The sequence below is a fragment of the Manihot esculenta genome, chromosome 5 (assembly GCF_001659605.2).
Source record: "Manihot esculenta cultivar AM560-2 chromosome 5, M.esculenta_v8, whole genome shotgun sequence".
Classification (NCBI taxonomy): domain Eukaryota; kingdom Viridiplantae; phylum Streptophyta; class Magnoliopsida; order Malpighiales; family Euphorbiaceae; genus Manihot; species Manihot esculenta.
This window is the reverse complement of record NC_035165.2, coordinates 16,546,006-16,566,421: the sequence shown is the minus strand read 5'-3', so window position 1 is coordinate 16,566,421 and position 20,416 is coordinate 16,546,006.

Here is a 20,416-nt window from a genome sequence, read left to right as displayed (position 1 = left end):
AGGGAAAAGAGTCCCAATTGCATTGAGCAAAAAGTGTAGTGCTCCTTTTGATTTGGTCATGAACCATCCTACTTTTTCCATGTACTCATGTAGTAACATGATGAGCTTCTCCTATTTTAGATGAGGTGTGCCTCTAGCTCTTATGTTTGCATTTTTGAGATGATTGGGAAGCACCTTGAACTCCAATTCATGTTTCTCCATGTGTAGCTGCAATTTAGTACTAAAATCTGGCAAAACAAACTCTACCTTATCCGGAGGTTTGGGAAGACATTGATCTTCGTGCTCCTTCGGTTTTGGCTCTTGGACTTCCACTTGTTCCTTATGAGCATGGGCTGTTTGCATTGGATGAATGGTATAATTGGGTTCAGTATCCTCTTTTTGCATAGGACCTAACTAAGGTGGAAGACTGATATGCGTTGGAATCTGTGGAACAAGGTTCGGCGGCCGAAAAGTGTCTGAGTTCGGCGGCCGAAGGTCTTCAGTTTGCAGAGTGGACTGCGGTGATTGATTCGGCGTCTGAAGATCGCTTGGCTTCGGTGGCCGAAAGATGTTCGGCGGCCGAAGGACGTCTTGCTCAATGTGTTCCTGAGGTGGTGCAACAGAATCTGGTGTTTGAAGGGCAGTAGGGTTCGGCGGCCGAAAGTTGTCCATGTTCGGCGGCCGAATGTCTTCTGTCTGCACAACCTCAATCTGCTGGATGCTGCATGAATCATTGGTTAGAATATCATCTTTTATATCAAAATTATCTTTGCTCAAACAATCAATGATATTTGAATTATCAACGAGTTCTGTTTGATCCGTTTGTTTGGACAAACAGTATTCTGGTTGTGTCTCTTCAGCAGCTTGTTCTTGTACTTGCCAACTTTCCTCATCATCCTCCACATCTTGAAGTTCTTGCTCTCTTCTTAACATGAGTGCATTCAATGAGATGGCCATTTGATCCATTTGTTGTTGGATCATTTGCAAGGTCTTCACTACCTCATTCATAGTGTTATTGTCCACTGGAGGTGCTGGTTGGGCTTGATATTCTTGATAATCCTGGTAGTTGTTAGCCTCAACATAGCCATAGTTCGGTTGGTCTCCCCAATATGAACTATATGTGTTATAGTATGGATCATGCCTTGGCTGTTCATAGTATCCTCCATATGCATGAACTGGTTGGTCTCTTGCATAGCCATAATTCTGAGGGTCTCCCCAATATGGATTGTATGAGCCATGGTGGGGATCATGTCTTGGCTGTTCATAGAATCCTCCATATGGTTGAGATTGCTGAAGTCGTCGAGCCTTATCCATGAATCAGATCTGGTCATGAAAGAAAATAAACAAACAAGTGAAATCAATTCCCCGGCAACGGCGCCAATTTTTGACAGGAGCGGTTGTCGAAGCCGGCCAAAAATAACCTTCTTGGTTACCTACAATTTACAACTGTAGACAGTGGTGAAGGATCGTATCCACAGAGAATTGATTACCTATTTATTTATCACAATCAAGACCAATAAAACCGATTGGAAACACAATAGAAGGCAAGTAATTGCAAACAGAACAAAAGTAAAGTGCAATAAAAGTAAAAAGGGGGGTTTTGAGATGATTTGATTAACAACTAATAAAAGCAATTAAAACAATAAGTAGTCTAAAATAAGAGAGAAATCAATAAGAGAAAAGTCTAGTTGAAGATATGGATCCACTTTGGTTGTTTCGGTTGATCATTGAAACATGATAATCTTGATTAACTCAATAGGTTGGTTATGGGGGTGGAAGACGCTTCTCACCACCATGTCTTTCCTTATGAACAAAATGATTAGGGAACGTCCTCTAACCAATTACTAATCAACAAATTGCCAAGGAACGTCCTTGGGCCATAGGCATCAAAACAATTGCCAATTGCATGAAGAACAAGAAAGATCCAAACCCTAACTACTCAAACGCATGAGATGATGTTAGATCATGCAATTCCTTGGTTTTTACACCAAGTGTTCTATGGACAGAATATTTCCAGCAATTACGGACTAACAAATATCCTAATCCAACAATCAATTAACTTTGCAATTAAGAGTCAAGTGGCCAATTTGATCAAAACAACAAAGCAATCTTAGAATTAAGCATCAATTGCATGAATATTGAATAAATCAAAAGTAAACACTTTATGTTCAGATCTCACAACCCTTTAAACAACCTTAGTTTCAACCAAACTTCAACTAGAAAGAGGGTTTCAGCCACTCATGGCTGAACCAAAATAGAAAATAAGAGAAAAGAAGAAAAAGATGAAGAACTAAGGTGGAGGAGCCTTGATCAATCCCTTGATGGAAGATTATGATTCTTGGTCTTCTTGAGGCCTTTAAATAGATCTTGAGAGGCTGCCTTTTTCCTTTTTAGTGTCCATGTATCTTTGAGTGATTGCCCCATAGTGCCCTTGAGTTTTCTTTGTGCATATGTGGAGTTGCAAGCCCTTTTTGGTCTTTTGATTGATGTCCAAGGTGTGTCCAAGAAGATTTATGCACTAAAGAGGAAGGTGGAGCCTTGATTTGAATTTTGAATGAGCATAGCACTATGTAGGAAACATGTGATCTTCAAGATTTGGCTCATTAAATAGGGAAGAGCATGTTCGGGGGCAAGTTCGGCCGCCTAAGTTAAGTTTCGGGGGCAGGACTTTCGTCTCTGGAGCCAAGGTTCGGCGGCCGAAGGTGCCCTCGAAGGTGGGTGACTTTCGCCTCTGGACTGGACTTTAGGCCGCCGAATGTGCCCCCGAAAGTGGGTGACTTTCGGCTTCCGAAAGTGCTTCCGAATGTGCCCCCGAAAGTGGTTGAGTTTTGGCTTCCGAAAGTGCTTCCGAAGGTGCTTCCGAAAGTGGCTGTTTTTGGGCATTCTTTGGCACTTTTAAGAGCATTTTCTTCAAATTGTTTCTTCACACCTAATATTTGCAAAACATGATTAAAACCACAAAATTAGGTAGAATAGGTGCAAATAAACATCAATAAGATCATGAAAATATGGACTAAAATATGCTCTATCAGTGTTCAACCAAGCCTGATGTCTGATGAGATACCCCATTGGAGTATGTGATGAGGCTCCAGTGTGTGGTTTATGTTTATATTTATGTGCATGCACAGGTTGAGCTTGGTAAAAGAAAAGAAAAAGTTCTCATGTTTATGGATATGTATGATCATGTATGGGATTTGACAGGTATTCATGATGTATGTTTGGCTTGCTACGGGTCCCGGCGACCTTAAGTCGATCTGGATCCTAGCGCCAGTAGCTGTCCTGTTTCCGGGTCGTTACATTCTACAACATGCATACACATACCACCAAGCATTTAGGGGTCTCAAACTATCCTAAACCCCAACACAAACACATAAAGCAACTCAAACAACATACATTACCCATAACTCAACATTAACCCTAACATGCATTTCTACCCCATAAACTCCTCAAAACTTGTTTAAAACATACAAGAAAGGTAGGATCTAAGCTTACCTCTTGAAGATCGAGAGGAGAGATGATCCTAACTTGGAGATGGGAGAAATCTAGCTCCTTAGGTCTCCAACCTCCAAAACTTGATCTTAGCTTCAAAGATCTTAAAAACCAAGTTAAAACTTGTTAAAACTTGAAAGATTTGAGGAAAATCATCAAAACCAACCATGGGAGGGCATGGACTCACCGTTGGCCGAAAATAGGGGAGAAAGCTCGCCCATTTTCGGCCATGGGGCCTTTTATAGGTGGTTGGCCAGGTCACCTTCAGAAGCCGAAGGCGACTCCAAAACTCATGCATGTTCGGCGGCCGAACATGAGGTTCGGCGGCCAAAAGAAAGCCACTTTCGGAAGCCTAATGTGCCCCCCCAAACTATCCCATGTTCGGCGGCCGAACCTGGAAATGCCTCCATGGTCTTTTTCATTCAAAACTCAATTTCTTTCTTACTTAAAACCATAAAATTCATGAAAACATTTTGTAAAAACATGTTTTTACCCTTCTAGAGGCTTTTGACATCCGAGATTCCACCGGACGGTAGGAATCCCAATACTGGAGTCTAGCCGGGTATTACACTCACATTCCTAAGAATGTCCTCATCTCGGCCATACTGTCTAGAGTTGGCAGCCATTTTTTAGATTAAAGTGTTACCTTCTTTAGGTTCCATTTTCAAAATGGCACCTCTACTAGCAGCATCTATTATTCTCCTTTCTAATGGCAAAAGTCCTTCATAGAAGTGAAGGTTAAGTTGTTTTGGAGTGATTCCATATTTTGGACAGCTTGCAATTAATTTCTTATAACGTTCTCAATATTCATGGAGAGTTTCATTTTTTTTTGTTTGATTCCACTTATTTCCTTCCTTATAGATGATGCTTTAGTTGCTGGAAAAAATATTTTTAAGAATAAGTCTCTAATTTGCACCTAAGTGGTGATTGATCCTAGGGGCAAATAGTAAAATCAATCTTTAGCAGATTCAATCAAAGTAAAAGGAAAATCTACTAACCTAATTTATTCGTCAGTTATCTGCTGTGGTCTTATACTTGAATAAACCACGTAAAATTCTTTCAGATGGAGATGTGGGTCTTCATTCTCCAACCCTTGGATTTTTGGTAACATATGAATCATACCCGTTCACAATTTCAGGCATGCGTTTTACACTGGGTATGTGATGCAAAGAGGTTGCTCTTTGGCAACAGCTGCAGCTATTGTGTCTCTTCGGTTGGGCTCAACTGGGGGTTTAGTTGGTGTTGAAGACATGGGATCTTCAGTGTTCTCGTGCAGAGGGGTTCGGGCATTTGGTTGAGAGACTCTCAAATTGGCCTGTTTTTGCAACTTGGTTGCTTTTCTCAACCATTTTGTAGTCTTTTCGATTTCTGGATCAAACTGGATTCTACTGTTTTCAGACCTAGACAAAAAAATAAAATAAATTGTTAAAGGTCCCCGACAATGGCGCCAAAATTTGATGGGCATCAAATCCGTTATTTAAAACTGATTTCTCTTTTCTTGATTTAAAAAAAAATTGCAAATAAGGTAAATGAGTGTTGATCCCACAGAGACCTTAATTTTGTTTAAATTAAATAACAAGTAGAATAAGAAGAACAGTTTAAAACAAAAAGAGAGAAGAAGAAAATTGCTACTGGAGAAATTGATTAAAAAAAACTAAAAAAGAAATCAAATAGTTGGATAATGAAATAAATAATCAGATTAAAGATTTAGCTGAGGGTAATCAAAATTGAGAGGTTTGTAGCTGATCATTGATTAAAAAGATAGTTCATTTAACTATCCATTGTTTGGTTATAGTGTTCAAACAAGCGAATCCTACCAATTCTTCCTTATGATTAAATTAATCCATGTAGCGCTTAAATTAATTCCTAGTTAATTAATAACTCCATCAAGCATGTAAATTTAATTAATTAACTGCTTTAAGAAGAGAAAAACCCAAACTTGATCAATAATTGCAAGTAAATTATTTAAACCAAATTAATTAATTACTTAATATAAATGAATATGCTAATTGCTACTTGTATTAACCCAATTAAATAATTACATATTTACTTGGGTTAATTAGCAATCTGTTGTCTTCCTAGGAGATTCAATAGACGTCTTGAATTCCTAAAAGGATAACAATGGGGTTGGTGACTTTTTCAAGCAAGAATAAAGTGCAAAAGGCTGAATAAAGTACTTCAAGTTAAGGGCAAGTGATAGAGCATATTTTAGCCCATATTTTTATGATCTTATTGATGTTTATTTGCACCTTTTCTACCTAAATTTGTGGTTTTAATCATGTTTTGCAAATATTAGGTATGAAGAGACAAATTGGAGAAAATGCTCTTAAAAACACCAAAAAGTGCCAAAAATGCAAAGAAGACCTTCGGCAGCACTTTCGGCCGCCGAACCATGTGTCCAGAGACGAAAGTCCACTACTTTCAGCCGCCGAACCTTCAGAACATAGTCGAAAGTCCAGCCTCCGAAACTCAACTTAGGCAGCCGAAAATGCGCTCTATTGCACTCTTTCCTTATTCAAGAAGCCATATCCCAAGTTGCCATATTTGAGGAGCCAAATAAGGGAAGTATCTTGAGATCCAAATCTTCAAGATTCACATTCAATTATTGGATTTCAAGATCCCCCTTATTAAGGAAAGAAAATCCAAAGATCACATGTTTCCTACTTAGTGCCATGCACATTCAAAATTCAAAAGGAGTCTCCACCTTCCTTATTAGTGCATGGGCAGCCTCTTAACTCTTAAGGTAACATCTTGAAGACCTAGGACAGCAATTAAAAAGACCAAAGAGCCCCCACTTGCCTTCTATCACATGTGACTCGTTTTTGCCTTCACTCATGCACAAACAAGGCACATGCAACACCAAGGACACTTTGGACAGCCTCTAAAAGTCTCCTGGACTTCCATGAAAACCTAGGCAGCCTCTCAAGACTTATTTAAAGGCTTCAAGAAGACAAGAAAGGCAGGTTTTCATCCTCCAAATTCGGCCAAGCAAGGGCAGCCCCTTCTCCACCTTAGTTCTTCATCTTCTTACTTTCTTTTCATCTATTTTCTATTTTGGTTCAGCTATGAGTGGCTGAAACCCTCTTTCTAGTTGAAGTTTGGTTGAAACTAAGGTTGTTTAATGGGTTGTGAGATCTGAACAGAAACTTTTGTCTTTGATTTTATTTAATATTTATGCAATTGATGCTTAATTCTAAGATTGCTTTGTTGTTTTGATCAAATTGGCCACTTGATTCTTGATTGCAAAGTTAATTGATTGTTGGATTAGGATATTTGTTAGTCCGTAATTGCTGGAAATATTCTGTCCATAGAACACTTGGTATAAAAACTAAGGAATTGCATGATCTAGAATCATCTCATGCGTTGAGTAGCTAGGGTTTGGATCTTTCTTGTTCTTCATGCAATTGGCAATTGTTTTGAGGCCTATGGCCCAAGGACGTTCCTTGGCAATTTGTTGATTAGTAATTGGTTAGAGGACATTCCCTAATCAGTTTGTTCATAAGGAAAGACATGGTGGTGAGAAGCGTCTTCCATCCCCATAACCAACCTATTGAATCAATCAAGATAACCATGTTTCAATGATCAACCCAAACAACCAAAGTGGATCCATATCTTCAACTAGACTTTTCTCATATTGATTTCTTGTTTTATTTTAATTACTTGTTGTTTTAATTACTTTCAATAGTTGTTAGACAAATCAATCTCAAACCCCCATTTTTTACTTTCCTTGCACTTGTTTCTATTTCTCTTTGATTACTTGCTTTCACTTGCGCTTTCAATTAGTTCTATTGGTCTTGATTGAGATGAATAAATAAGTAATCAATTCTCTGTGGATACGATCCTTTACCATTATCTGCAGTTGTAAATTGTAGGTAACCAAGAAAGGTTATTTTTTACCGGCTTCGACAACCGCTCCTGTCAAAAATTGGCGCCGTTGCCGGGGAGTTGATTTTACTTGTTTGTTTATTTTTCTTTCATGACCAGATCTGAAAATAGGGACACTCTGCCCTTTGATCCAGAAATTGAACGCACCATAAGAAGGCTAGGAAAGCAAGCCTCAAACGCAGAACCTTCTGCCCAACCTTCGGCCGCCGAAACTCATCAACATTCGGCCGCCGAAAGTCATGAACTCCAGCAACCAAATCTTGCACCAATGGCAGAACCTCAAGCACCAGCTGCTGCCCATGATGGACATGCTGTCCAGAATCAAATGGTTCAAGAAAATCCAGCAAATAGGCCATAAGCACAAAGAGAAAGAACCATGAGGGAGTTAGCAACTCCTATAGGTGATTATGCTCCACTTTGCATCACCTACCCACCTCTTACAGTTCCCTTTGAACTCAAGACAGGTTTGATACATATTCTTCCTAAGTTTAGAGGTAGAGAGAATGAAAATCCACATAAGCACTTAAAAGAATTTAAGATTATTTGCTCATCCATGAGACCTCAAGGGATCTCTGAAGATCATGTTAAACTAAGAGCTTTCCCCTTTTCATTAGATGACCATGCTAAGGATTGGTTATTTTATTTGCCACCTGGATCTATAACTTCTTGGGATGATATGGTCCAAGCCTTTTTGGACAAATACTTCCCACCATCTAAATCAATTGGCATAATAAGAGAAATCACTAGCATAAGGCAAAAACCAACTGAGGACTTATATGATTATTGGAAAAGGTTTGAAAGACTATGTACAGGTTGTCCACAACATGATATGTCAGACAAAGCCCTCATTCAGTTCTTCTACGGAGGATTGATTCCATCAGAAAGAAAACTCATAAATATAGCCTGTGGAGGATCTATCCGAGACAAGTCACCAAGGGAGATGAAAGAGTTGATATCTACTCTTGCAGCCTCATCTAGGCAATATGGAGAAAGGCAACTACAAAGGGCCAATGAGGTAAGTTTTCCCACCACGTCTGAACTGACATCTGTTATGAAAAATATTGTGGTAGATGTTGTGCAACAGATTCAAGCACCCCAGCCTCCTAGGCCGTATGGTATCTGCTCATACGTAGGACACCCCACTGATCAATGTCCTACCCTCCAAGAAGATAATCAGCAAGTCAATGCAATTGGGAGGTACAACAACCAACCTAGATATGATCCATATTCCAATACATACAATCCAGATTGGAGAGACCACCCCAATTTTAGCTATGGAAAGGCCAACAATGATCAGAATTACCAAAATTACCAAAGAAATCAAGCCCAACCAGCACCTTCAAATCCAAATCAGAACCTTGAAAAGATTATGCAAACAATGATGGAAACAATGGTAAACACCATGCAAGGCATGCGACAAGAGATAAGCCAACTGGCTGCATCCATCGGCAGATCTAAATCCCAAGGTAAGCTCCCTTCTGAAACTGAAACTAACCCTAGAAAAAATGTTAATGCCATCACTTTGAGAAGTGGCAAAGAGCTTCAAGATGCTAATCATGAGCAAGAGAAGGAAGTTGAACCAAAGACACCCCCTGCGCAAGAACCAAGGCCACCTAAAGCCTCTCCATCTCAATCTGAGCCACCTCATGCGCACAAGACTGATCCAAAAGTAAGTTTTCACATCCCACCTCCTTTTCCAAAAAGATTTGAAAGAACACAAAAAGAAAAAGAGGAAAAGGAGATTCTTGAGACTTTCAGAAAAGTGGAAATCAACATACCACTGCTAGACGCTGTCAAGCAGATCCCTAGGTACGCCAAATTTTTGAAAGAACTTTGTACCAATAGAAGGAAGCTTGCTGAAAGAGAAAAAGTAAGTGTGGGTGAGGTAGTTACTGCTGCTATTAAAAGAGAACTCCCTACCAAATGCAAGGACAAAGGTATGTTTGCTATCTCTTGTAAAATTGGGAATGTTGGTATCAAGAAAGCCATGTGTGATCTTGGTGCATCTATCAATGTCATGCCTCTCTCCATCTATAAATCTCTCAATACATGTGCACTCAAAGAAACAAGAGTTGTGATACAATTGGCTGATAGATCTATAGTATATCCCATAGGTGTTTTAGAAGATGTGTTAGTCCAAGTAGATGAACTTGTCTTTCCTACTGATTTCTATGTGATTGATACTAAGGAAGATAGTTGCAATACTAGTTCTGACATTCTTCTTGGATGTCCTTTCTTAAGCACTGCTAGAACTAAAATTGAAGTGCATGATGGTACTCTTACCATGGAATTTGAAGGGAAAGTCATTAAGTACAATGTCTATGATGCCATGAAATATCCACATGATATGTCCCCAGTTTATGGTCTTGATATTATTGATTGTTTAAGCCAAGATGTGTTTAATTAAAATCAAGATTCTGTTTTAGATGATGATCTTTGTAGGATTGAAAACCTGAAACTAAAAGAAACAATCTACAGCATTCAGCAAGTTAAGGTAGCACAGACAGAAGACATTCGGCCGCCGAACCCTATTGCCTTTCAAGAACCACATTCTGTCGCACCACTTCAGGAAAACACTGTGCAGAAAGAAGACATTCTTCGGCCGCCGAACATCTTTCGGTCGCCGAACCCCATTGACTTGCGGAAGCCAAATCCATCACCACAACTCATTCCGCAAACTGAAGGAATTCGGTCGCCGAACCCAGACAATTTTCGGCCGCCGAACCTCTCCCAGCAGCCCCCATCGCGAGCAAGCTCTTCTAATCCATCTTTGCAACAACCTTCAGATCTGAAGCTTCTTCTAGACCATCTGAAATACATGTATTTAGGAGCTAACAAGACACTACCAGTAATAGTGTCCAATGAATTGAGCCAACAAGAAGAAGCAAGCCTCTTGAAAGTACTACAGAAACACAAAGGAGCCATAGGATGGACTATTGATGACATCAAAGGTATTTCTCCCTCCACCTGCATGCATAGAATTCACATGGAGGATGAGTGCAAGCCTGTCAGAGATGCTCAAAGAAGACTAAATCCACCTATGATGGAGGTAGTGAAAAAAGAGATAGTCAAGCTCCTTGATGCAGGCATCATATACCCAATCTCTGATAGCAAATGGGTGAGCCCTGTACATGTAGTTCCAAAGAAAACTGGAATTACCATTGTTCCAAATGCTGAAGGGGAACTTGTCCCCACTAGAGTCCAGAATGGATGGAGGGTATGCATGGACTATAGGAAGCTCAATGCTACAATAAGGAAGGACCACTTCCCACTGCCTTTCATTGATCAGATGCTAGAAAGGCTTGCAGGTAAATCTCACTATTGTTGTCTTGATGGTTATTCAGGTTTTTACCAAATCCCAGTTGCTCCAGAAGACCAAGAGAAGACTACCTTCACTTGTCCTTTTGGCACTTTTGCCTTTAGAAGAATGCCATTTGGACTATGCAATGCACCTGCCACTTTTCAGCGATGAATGATGAGCATATTTTCTGACTATGTGGGTAAGACAATTGAGGTGTTTATGGATGACTTCACAGTTCATGGAAATTCTTTTGATGAATGCCTTACCAATTTAGAAAAGATCTTGCAAAGATGCATTGAGACTAACCTTGTGCTTAATTATGAAAAATGTCATTTTATGGTTAATCAAGGTATGGTCTTAGGACATGTTGTTTCAGCTAAGGGCATTGAAGTGGACAAAGCTAAGGTGGATACCATCAAAAATCTGCCATACCCCACAAACGTTAAAGACATTCGATCATTCCTTGGCCACGCAGGATTCTATAGAAGATTCATCAAGGATTTCTCAAAAATCACTTTGCCATTATGCAGATTGCTCCAACAAGATGTAACATTTGATTTTGATGCAGATTGCAAAAAGGCGTTTGATTTGATTAAAGAATTGCTCGTGACTGCCCCAATTATTCAAGGGCCTGATTGGAACCTGCCATTTGAAATCATGTGTGATGCAAGCAATTACGTAGTAGGAGCAGTCTTGGGGCAACGTGTGGGAAACTCCCCCCATGTCATTCACTATGCCTCTCGCACATTGGATTCTGCACAAAGCAACTACACAACAACTGAAAAAGAACTCTTGGCAGTTGTATTTGCTTTGGAAAAGTTCAGACCATATCTTTTGGGAACCAAAGTCATTGTCTATTCTGACCATGCAGCCTTGCGATATTTGATCAAGAAAAAAGAAGCAAAACCAAGGCTCATTAGATGGATTCTACTTCTACAAGAATTTGATCTTCAGATAAGAGACAAGAAGGGCAAAGAAAACATTGTGGCAGACCACCTCAGCCGACTTCCCTCCAGCTCTGCACCATGCCCAGTCAAAGAAGAGTTCCCAGACGAACATCTGTTCGTCACTCATTCTGCCTAGAGGATCATGCCATGCACACCACACCCCAGGGGAGTATTCAGATTCCTTTGTTCTCTTTTTCTTTCTTTTACATTGAGGACAATGCATGATTTAAGTGTGGGGGTGCATATTTCTCTTCTTCTTCATCCCTTCTTCTTCTCCCCTTCTCTTCTTCTACGATTTTCATGCTTTCAGATTGCAAAATTTTTTTTCTTTTTCCTTTCAGTTTTAAATTTCTTTCAAGTTAATTAGCCACAGTTAAATTTTAATTTGTTTATGCTTTCAATAAAACACACACAACCACAACCTTCTTCTTCTTTTTATTTTGCTCTACTCAAACTGATGAACTATGTTGAATGAGTTTTTCTTTCCATGACCCCATTAATGTGATAACTCTTTAAACTTATGTTGAATCAATTGCAGTGAGTTGTATTCATGTTTGAGAATTGCCTTTTGAATTGAATCTTTGAGTTTGCCAATGGTGAAAAATATATTGATGACCCTCAATTGATTGAGAATAAATTGAAATTGTGTGAATGAACTTAATATGACTTGATTTAGCAATTGGTGTTGATTTGCCCAAATCATTGAGAGAAAGAAAATTCAGCAAAGACAAAGACCTCAAAAGCACAAATTGAAAAATTGTTCCAATGGTCAAAAGACTATGAACAAGGCTAGTAGCCTGAAAAATATAAACCTTCAAATCAAAAATAGGTTCGTGACCTTTCCAAGCAAGATCTAAAGTGCAAAAGCCTGAATAAAGTACTTCAAGGTAAGGGCAAGTCAATCCAAAAGCTAGAAAAAGTCTCAACAAACTAATGTGCATGTTTCTCTTGAGGAAAACAAATCCTAGCCATGGTAAGCAAAGGGAAACAAGGAAAGGAGGTAAGTAATCTTCATGCATATATTCTTCACTACAATGATTCAAAATAGGTGTCTTGAGTATGAGCTTAAGTGGAAATAAGGATATAGAGCAAGGGAAACTTATTTGACTATGTTTTTTTGCTTGAGGACAAGCAAAAGCTTAAGTGTGGGGGTATTTGATAGAGCATATTTTAGCCCATATTTTCATGATCTTATTGATGTTTATTTGCACCTTTTCTACCTAAATTTGTGGTTTTAATCATGTTTTGTAAATATTAGGTATGAAGAGACAAATTGGAGAAAATGCTCTTAAAAACACCAAAAAGTGCCAAAAATGCAAAGAAGACCTTCGGCAGCACTTTCGGCCGCCGAACCATGCGTCCAGAGACGAAAGTCCACTACTTTCGGCCGCCGAATCTCTACTTTCAGCCGTCGAACCTTCAGAACATAGCCGAAAGTCCAGCCTCCGAAACTCAACTTAGGCAGCCGAAAATGCGCTCTATTGCACTCTTTCCTTATTCAAGAAGCCATATCCCAAGTTGCCATATTTGAGGAGCCAAATAAGGGAAGTATCTTGAGATCCAAATCTTCAAGATTCACATTCAATTATTGGATTTCAAGATCCCCCTTATTAAGGAAAGAAAATCTAAAGATCACATGTTTCCTACTTAGTGCCATGCACATTCAAAATTCAAAAGGAGTCTCCACCTTCCTTATTAGTGCATGGGCAGCCTCTTAACTCTTAAGGCAACATCTTGAAGTCCTAGGACAGCAATTAAAAAGACCAAAGAGCCCCCACTTGCCTTCTATCACATGTGACTCGTTTTTGCCTTCACTCATGCACAAACAAGGCACATGCAACACCAAGGACACTTTGGACAGCCTCTAAAAGTCTCCTGGACTTCCATGAAACCCTAGGCAGCCTCTCAGGACTTATTTAAAGGCTTCAAGAAGACAAGAAAGGCAGGTTTTCATCCTCCAAATTCGGCCAAGCAAGGGCAGCCCCTTCTCCACCTTAGTTCTTCATCTTCTTACTTTCTTTTCATCTATTTTCTGTTTTGGTTCAGCCATGAGTGGCTGAAACCCTCTTTCTAGTTGAAGTTTGGTTGAAACTAAGGTTGTTTAATGGGTTGTGAGATCTGAACAGAAACTTTTGTCTTTGATTTTATTCAATATTCATGCAATTGATGCTTAATTCTAAGATTGCTTTGTTGTTTTGATCAAATTGGCCACTTGATTCTTGATTGCAAAGTTAATTGATTGTTGGATTAGGATATTTGTTAGTCCGTAATTGCTGGAAATATTCTGTCCATAGAACACTTGGTATAAAAACTAAGGAATTGCATGATCTAGCATCATCTCATGCGTTTGAGTAGCTAGGGTTTGGATCTTTCTTGTTCTTCATGCAATTGGCAATTGTTTTGAGGCCTATGGCCCAAGGACGTTCCTTGGCAATTTGTTGATTAGTAATTGGTTAGAGGACGTTCCCTAATCAGTTTGTTCATAAGGAAAGACATGGTGGTGAGAAGCGTCTTCCATCCCCATAACCAACCTATTGAATCAATCAAGATAACCATGTTTCAATGATCAACCCAAACAACCAAAGTGGATCCATATCTTCAACTAGACTTTTCTCATATTGATTTCTTGTTTTATTTTAATTACTTCATGTTTTAATTACTTTCAACAGTTGTTAGACAAATCAATCTCAAACCCCCCTTTTTTACAATCTCAAACCCCCCTTTTTTACTTTCCTTGCACTTGTTTCTATTTCTCTTTGATTACTTGCTTTCACTTGCGCTTTCAATTAGTTCTATTGGTCTTGATTGAGATGAATAAATAAGTAATCAATTCTCTGTGGATACGATCCTTTATCACTATTTGCAGTTGTAAATTGTAGGTAACCAAGAAAGGTTATTTTTGACCGGCTTCGACAACCGCTCCTGTCAGCAAGTCACTCCGAAAGCTAGAAAAAGTCTTAACTGAACAAGAATATGTGCATGTATAATCTCTCTCTCGAGGAAGACAAATACTAGCCATGGTAGGTAAGGAGAGACAAGGAAAGAAAGAGAGTAACCTTGGTGCATACACTCTTCAGTGCAATGCTTGAAAATAGGGGTTTAGAGTAAGAGCTTAAGTGGAAATAAAGGATCAAAAGCAAAGAGAGCTTGTTTGACTAAGTTTATTTGCTTGAGGACAAGCAAAAAGCTAGGTGTGGGGGTATTTGATCAGTCCAAATTTAGACCATTTTATCATGATGTTATTAATGTTAATTTACACTTTTTCTACCTAATTTTGTGGTTTTGATCTTATTTTACAGAAAATGGTGTAAAGAGGTAATTTGAAGAAAATACTCTTAAAACTGCCTAAAAGAGCATAAAAGAGAACAAGTAGTGTAACGACCCCAAAATGGACCGTCACCGGCGCTAGGATTCAAGTCGGCTTAAGGCCGCCAGAACCCGTAGCATGCCTGCTATACTCTCTGTGTACCTGTAAATCTCATACATGATCATACATTTTCTGTGAAAATAAAAACTCTTTTCTCTGTACCAAGGCTTAACCTGTGCATGCACTATCTCTGTACTCTGTACTATGTACTCTGTACCCCTGACTAGAGCTTGTTCTAGATGGGTAAATTCATACCTGTTAAGCCTGATTTTTCACATACTCTGTCAAATATGTACATATACAGATCAACAAGATTGACAACACAAACATCACTAAGTCAAGCACAATTTTAACTTTATACACAACTATTACATCTCTTTAATTTTACATGTCCACTCTAAGCTAGTACAAATCTCTTTACTCCTTCTGTACTCTACTGATCTCCTCTGTACACTGTACACTGAACCTGCAAGACTGGGGTTAAAGGAGTGGGATGAGCTCTATAGCCCAGTGAGTAGAACAATAAAACATATCATTAACATATGATCTTATGGAATGCATCATAACACAGACAATCCACATCAAAGGTAAATCTGTCACCACATAGTCCCGGTAACTCTGCCGTGCTAGGGCGTAGAATCGAGCACCTGGTCTTCCTGTTATATATGTATATGTGTATATAACACCTCTGTACTTACCATTGCCAGGGCGTAGTCAAAGGCTCCTGGACTTTACTATACCTGCCAGGGCGTAGTCAAAGGCTCCTGGACTTCTCTATACCTGCCAGGGCGTAGTCAAAGGCTCCTGGACTTCTCTCAGAGACTATTGGATCATTCAGCATTCACCCACATCAACAAATAACTATGCAATGCAACATATTCGTGGATTCTAATTGTAATACCCGGCTAGAATCCGGCACCGGAATTCCTGTTGTCTGGTGGAATCCGGGGTGTTGGGATTCTATATAAGGGTAGGAGTTATGTTTTCTAAGTGTTATGATGTGTTTTATGGGTTTATTGGTTTTAGAGGTCTATCGTTTTGAGTTTTGAAGAGAAATGGGTCATGGAGACTTAGCCAAGTTCGGCCGCCGAAGGTAAGTTCGGCCGCCGAAAGTGCCCAATATGCGGCTTTCGAAGAGTAAGTTCGGCCCCCGAATGTTGCATGGTTTTGCATGCGATTCGGCAGCCGAAGCTGAGTTGCTTAGCCAGCAGTTTTGTATCCCTTAGTCAGCATTTTGGACAGGTGTTATCACCAGATCATGTCCACAAGCTGGGCCACGTCTCCCCTGGTTTATTTGCTGAGTTTGAGCAGCTCATGCAGAGTGTTTTGGTAGTTCACAAGGGTTTGAATGTTTTGAAGCAAAAAGCTCCGTTTGTGCGAGTTTGAGAGTTTGAGGAGAATTGGTCCGTTTTCCTTAGTTCAGAGTGTTCAGCTTCTTGTTACAGGAGGTAAGTAATGCTCTTGAACCTGTTTATGTGTTTTCTGAAGGTTTTAGGGAAGTTAAGGGAGAGAGATGCATGTTTAAGTGAGAAGTAGTGGTTTTGATGCGTTATGCATGTATACCTGATTATGTGTTATGTTTGTTTTGTTGTTTGGGGTTATTAGAGAGGTTTGGACCCCTGTGAACATATACGTGAGTATATGTGAGTTGAGTAGAGGAGGTAGGCATGTTTGGAGAGATTGAAGGGAAGGAGAAGATGGTTTGCTGTTGAAGCTGAGTTCTGGATGAACTCAGGTTCGGCAGCCGAAGATTCATTCGGCCGCCGAACCTCTTGCATGGTGGCTTAGGCTGCCACAGCTTGCCCCCGCGAGTTTTGCATGTTCGGCTCTGTTTGGGGGATTCGGCCGCCGAAGGTGCCGCCGAAGGTGCTTGAGTTTCGTCTCTGGAGAGGACTTTCGGCCGCCGAACCTGCCGCCGAAAGTGTTCTGTCCAGCTTCCTTTTGCATGCTTTGCATGGATGTTAGAGTGAGTTTAAGGGGATTCTTGGGGAAGGTTAAGAGAGTTATTTCTACGCTTGTTTGGTCCCTCATTTGAGTCCATCTGTATAGGTACAGACTAGAGGAACCAGAGAGAGCAGCAGTGAGTACTGCTCCAGAGCTTCAGAACCTGCAGAGTCAGTCAGTCCAGATAGCCAGAGGTGAGTGGAACTAAACTTATGACTTTTAAGTGAACCATAAACTGCTTTTAGCATATCTCATGCATCATGTTTATGCCATAGGTTGATTGCATTAGTATTCACGAATCTGTTGCATTGCATCGTTATGTGGTGATGTGAGTGAATGCTAAATGATCCAATAGTCTCAGACAGGAAGTCCAGGAGCCTTTGACTACGCCCTGGCAGGTATAGCAAGTCCAGGAGCCTTTGACTACGCCCTGGCAGGTATAGCAAGTCCAGGAGCCTTTGACTACGCCCTGGCAATGGTAAGTACAGAAGTGTTATATACACATATACATATATGACAGGAAGACCAGGTGCTCGATTCTACGCCCTGGCACAGAGTTACTGGGACTATGTGGTGACAGGTTTACTCTTGATGTGGCTTGTCTGTGATATGATGCATTCCATGAGATCATATTTTACTGAGATGTTTTACTGTTCTACTCACTGGGCTATAGAGCTCATCCCACTCCCTTAACCCCAGTTTTGCAGGTTCAGTGTACAGTGTACAGGGACAGTCCAGCAGAGTACAGGAAAAGGAAAGAGATCTGTAATAGCTTAGAGTGGACATGTAATATTAAAGAGATGTAATAGTTGTTGCTTGACCTAGTGATGTATGTTTTGTACATGATCTGTATATGTATATATGTTTTCCTGTATGTGAAAACCAGGCTTAACAGGTATGAGTTAACCCATCTAGAGCAAGCTCTAGTCAGGGATACAGAGTACAGAGTACATGAGTACAGAGTACAGAGATAGTGCATGCACAGGTTAAGCCTTTCTCTAGAAAAGAGTTTTTATTTTTCACAGAAAATGTATGATCATGTATGAGTTTTTTTTACAGGTGCACAGAGAGTATAGCAGGCTTGCTACGGGTTCTGGCGGCCTTAAGCCGACCTGAATCCTAGCGCCGGTGACGGTCCTTTTTGGGGTCGTTACAGATTGGTATCAGAGCCCTAGGTTCACATGATCGGACCTCTAGAGACAGTGTTGGGCTCAGACACGTTAGAAGTGGTCAAGCACACTAGGAAATCATGTCCACTAGGATAGGGTCTTGAGTCCTATCTGCTATGATATGCCATGAGTGTTGTATGTGTATGAGTGATATGTGATGTTTATGTGCTAAAGTGGTATGTTATATGTTGTGTTATATGTTGTGTTTCCAGAGTAAAGATGCGAGGAACTCGTCGATCAGCTCGATTGACTGGAGTCCCACCAGAGAATGAGAGACCAGCTGCTCGTCCTCCTGCATTGCCAAGGGCAAGGTCTCAGAGATCTAGCAGGGAAGGTACGTCAATAGACCCTAGAAGGTCTGTCGACGAGAGCAGAAGGGGAACAGCTAGGGGAGGAAGCTCAGAGGAAAGGAGGGAAGCTATGGAGATTGATCAGTCTAGAGATGACAGCATGGGTATAGGCAGTTTTGAGGAAGGTATGGGAGAGTCACAGGGAGGTGCGCAGACCTCAGGTTTTGGCTATCCAGAGTATCCGATGGGAGGTATGTCGGAGTACTCGATTTTTGTGCCATATCCTCCTTATATGCCTTATATGCCTTATCCTTACTATCCACCATATCCTATGTATCCCTCTTCCCCTACCCATCCAAGTGCAGTACACCTAGAGCCAAATGAACCAGTACTACCACCAGAACCAGTAGCCCCTGTTGTTGACAGACATGAACCTAGCTCATCTGGAGGTAAAGTCCAAATGACGGAGTACTTGAAATTGGATGCTCCTAAATACAACACGGGAGATGATCCATTTGATTACCTCAGAGCAGTGAGGATGATAACCAGTGAATTGGGAGCAGATGATAGGAGAGCCATTGAGATGGCAGGTTTCACATTAAAATGCAAGAAAGCCAGAGAATGGTTTAAGAATTATGTGGAGCCTCGAATGGACAGCATGTCATGGGGAGAGTTCGCCAATGAGTTTGCAGGGTGGGCTTTTCCTGACAGTTCGAGGGAGATGAAAGTAATTGAATTTGAACAGTTGCGACAGACAGATGAGATGAGTGTTGATGAATTCACAAATAAGTTCCTGGATCTGCTTCAGTACGTGGGTCAAGCCTATGATACTGATCAGAAGAAAGCAAGGAGATATACTATGAGACTGCATCCCAGGTATGCTTCCTTGATTCTTCCAGCAGAAAAGGAGAGTTTCCATACCATAGTAGACGCAGCCAGGAAAATGGAAGCTAGTGCCAATATTCAGAAACAGTCAAAGGCACAGGCTTCGGGTTCTAAAGCCCCCACACCAAGCAGTAAAAGATGGGATAGAGCAAAAGGAACAAAGAGTAAGTTCTGGAGTAAAGTCAAGTCAGGTCTGGGAATAGGTAGTGGCTCAAGCTCTGGCACAGCTCCAGTCTGCAGACGATGCGGAAAACCACATGGAGGAGTTTGTCGGTTGGGATCTACAGCTTGTTTTCGATGTGGACAGGAAGGGCATATTGCTCGAGATTGTCCGCAGATGACTTTTGCACCATCCCAGCAGATGAGTTCAGGCAGTGTGGTACAGCCAGTTGTACGGCCAGCAGCTCCAGTCATGCCTCAGACTAGTGGCAAAGGTAGAGGGAGAGGGGTAGCCTCTACTTCAGCAGCAGGTTCCCGAGGTGGAAATCCGGTAGCCCCAGTACGGATTTTCACAGTGACACAGGAGGAGGCTAACACGTCGAACACAGTGGTGTCAGGTAATCTCATCATTGGGTGTTCAGATGTGTATGCTTTGATGGACCCCGGTGCTTCTCATTCCTTTATTGCTTCGAGAGCCATAGAGCGATTGGGTTTGATCAGTTCTGAGTTAGAGTATCCTCTCTGGGTCAGTGGACCTAGATGTGACCCATCAGTGGCAGTGTCAGTCTGTCGTTTCAGTCCAGTGTTTATCGAGGGTAGATACCTTCCAGCTGACCTTGTGGTTCTAGAGTTGACAGATTTTGATGTCATTCTAGGGATGGATTGGTTATCTACATATAGTGCTACGTTGGACTGTCGAGAGAAGCTAGTGAGTCTCAGAGACCAGGATGGGTCAGAGTGTGTCTTCAGAGGAGACAGGAGAGGTACACCCAGAGGTATGATTTCAGCCCTTCAGGCTCGTCGTTTGCTTAGGAGGGGTTGTCAGGGGTTTCTAGCTCATGTGAGAGAGCTAGACAGTCAGGTTAGGGAACCAGCCACAGTACCAGTAGTCCGAGAGTTTCTCGATGTGTTCCTAGACGATTTGCCAGGACTACCACCTGATAGGGAGATAGGGTTTGAAATAGAATTACTGCCAGGTACCAGACCTATCTCTATTCCTC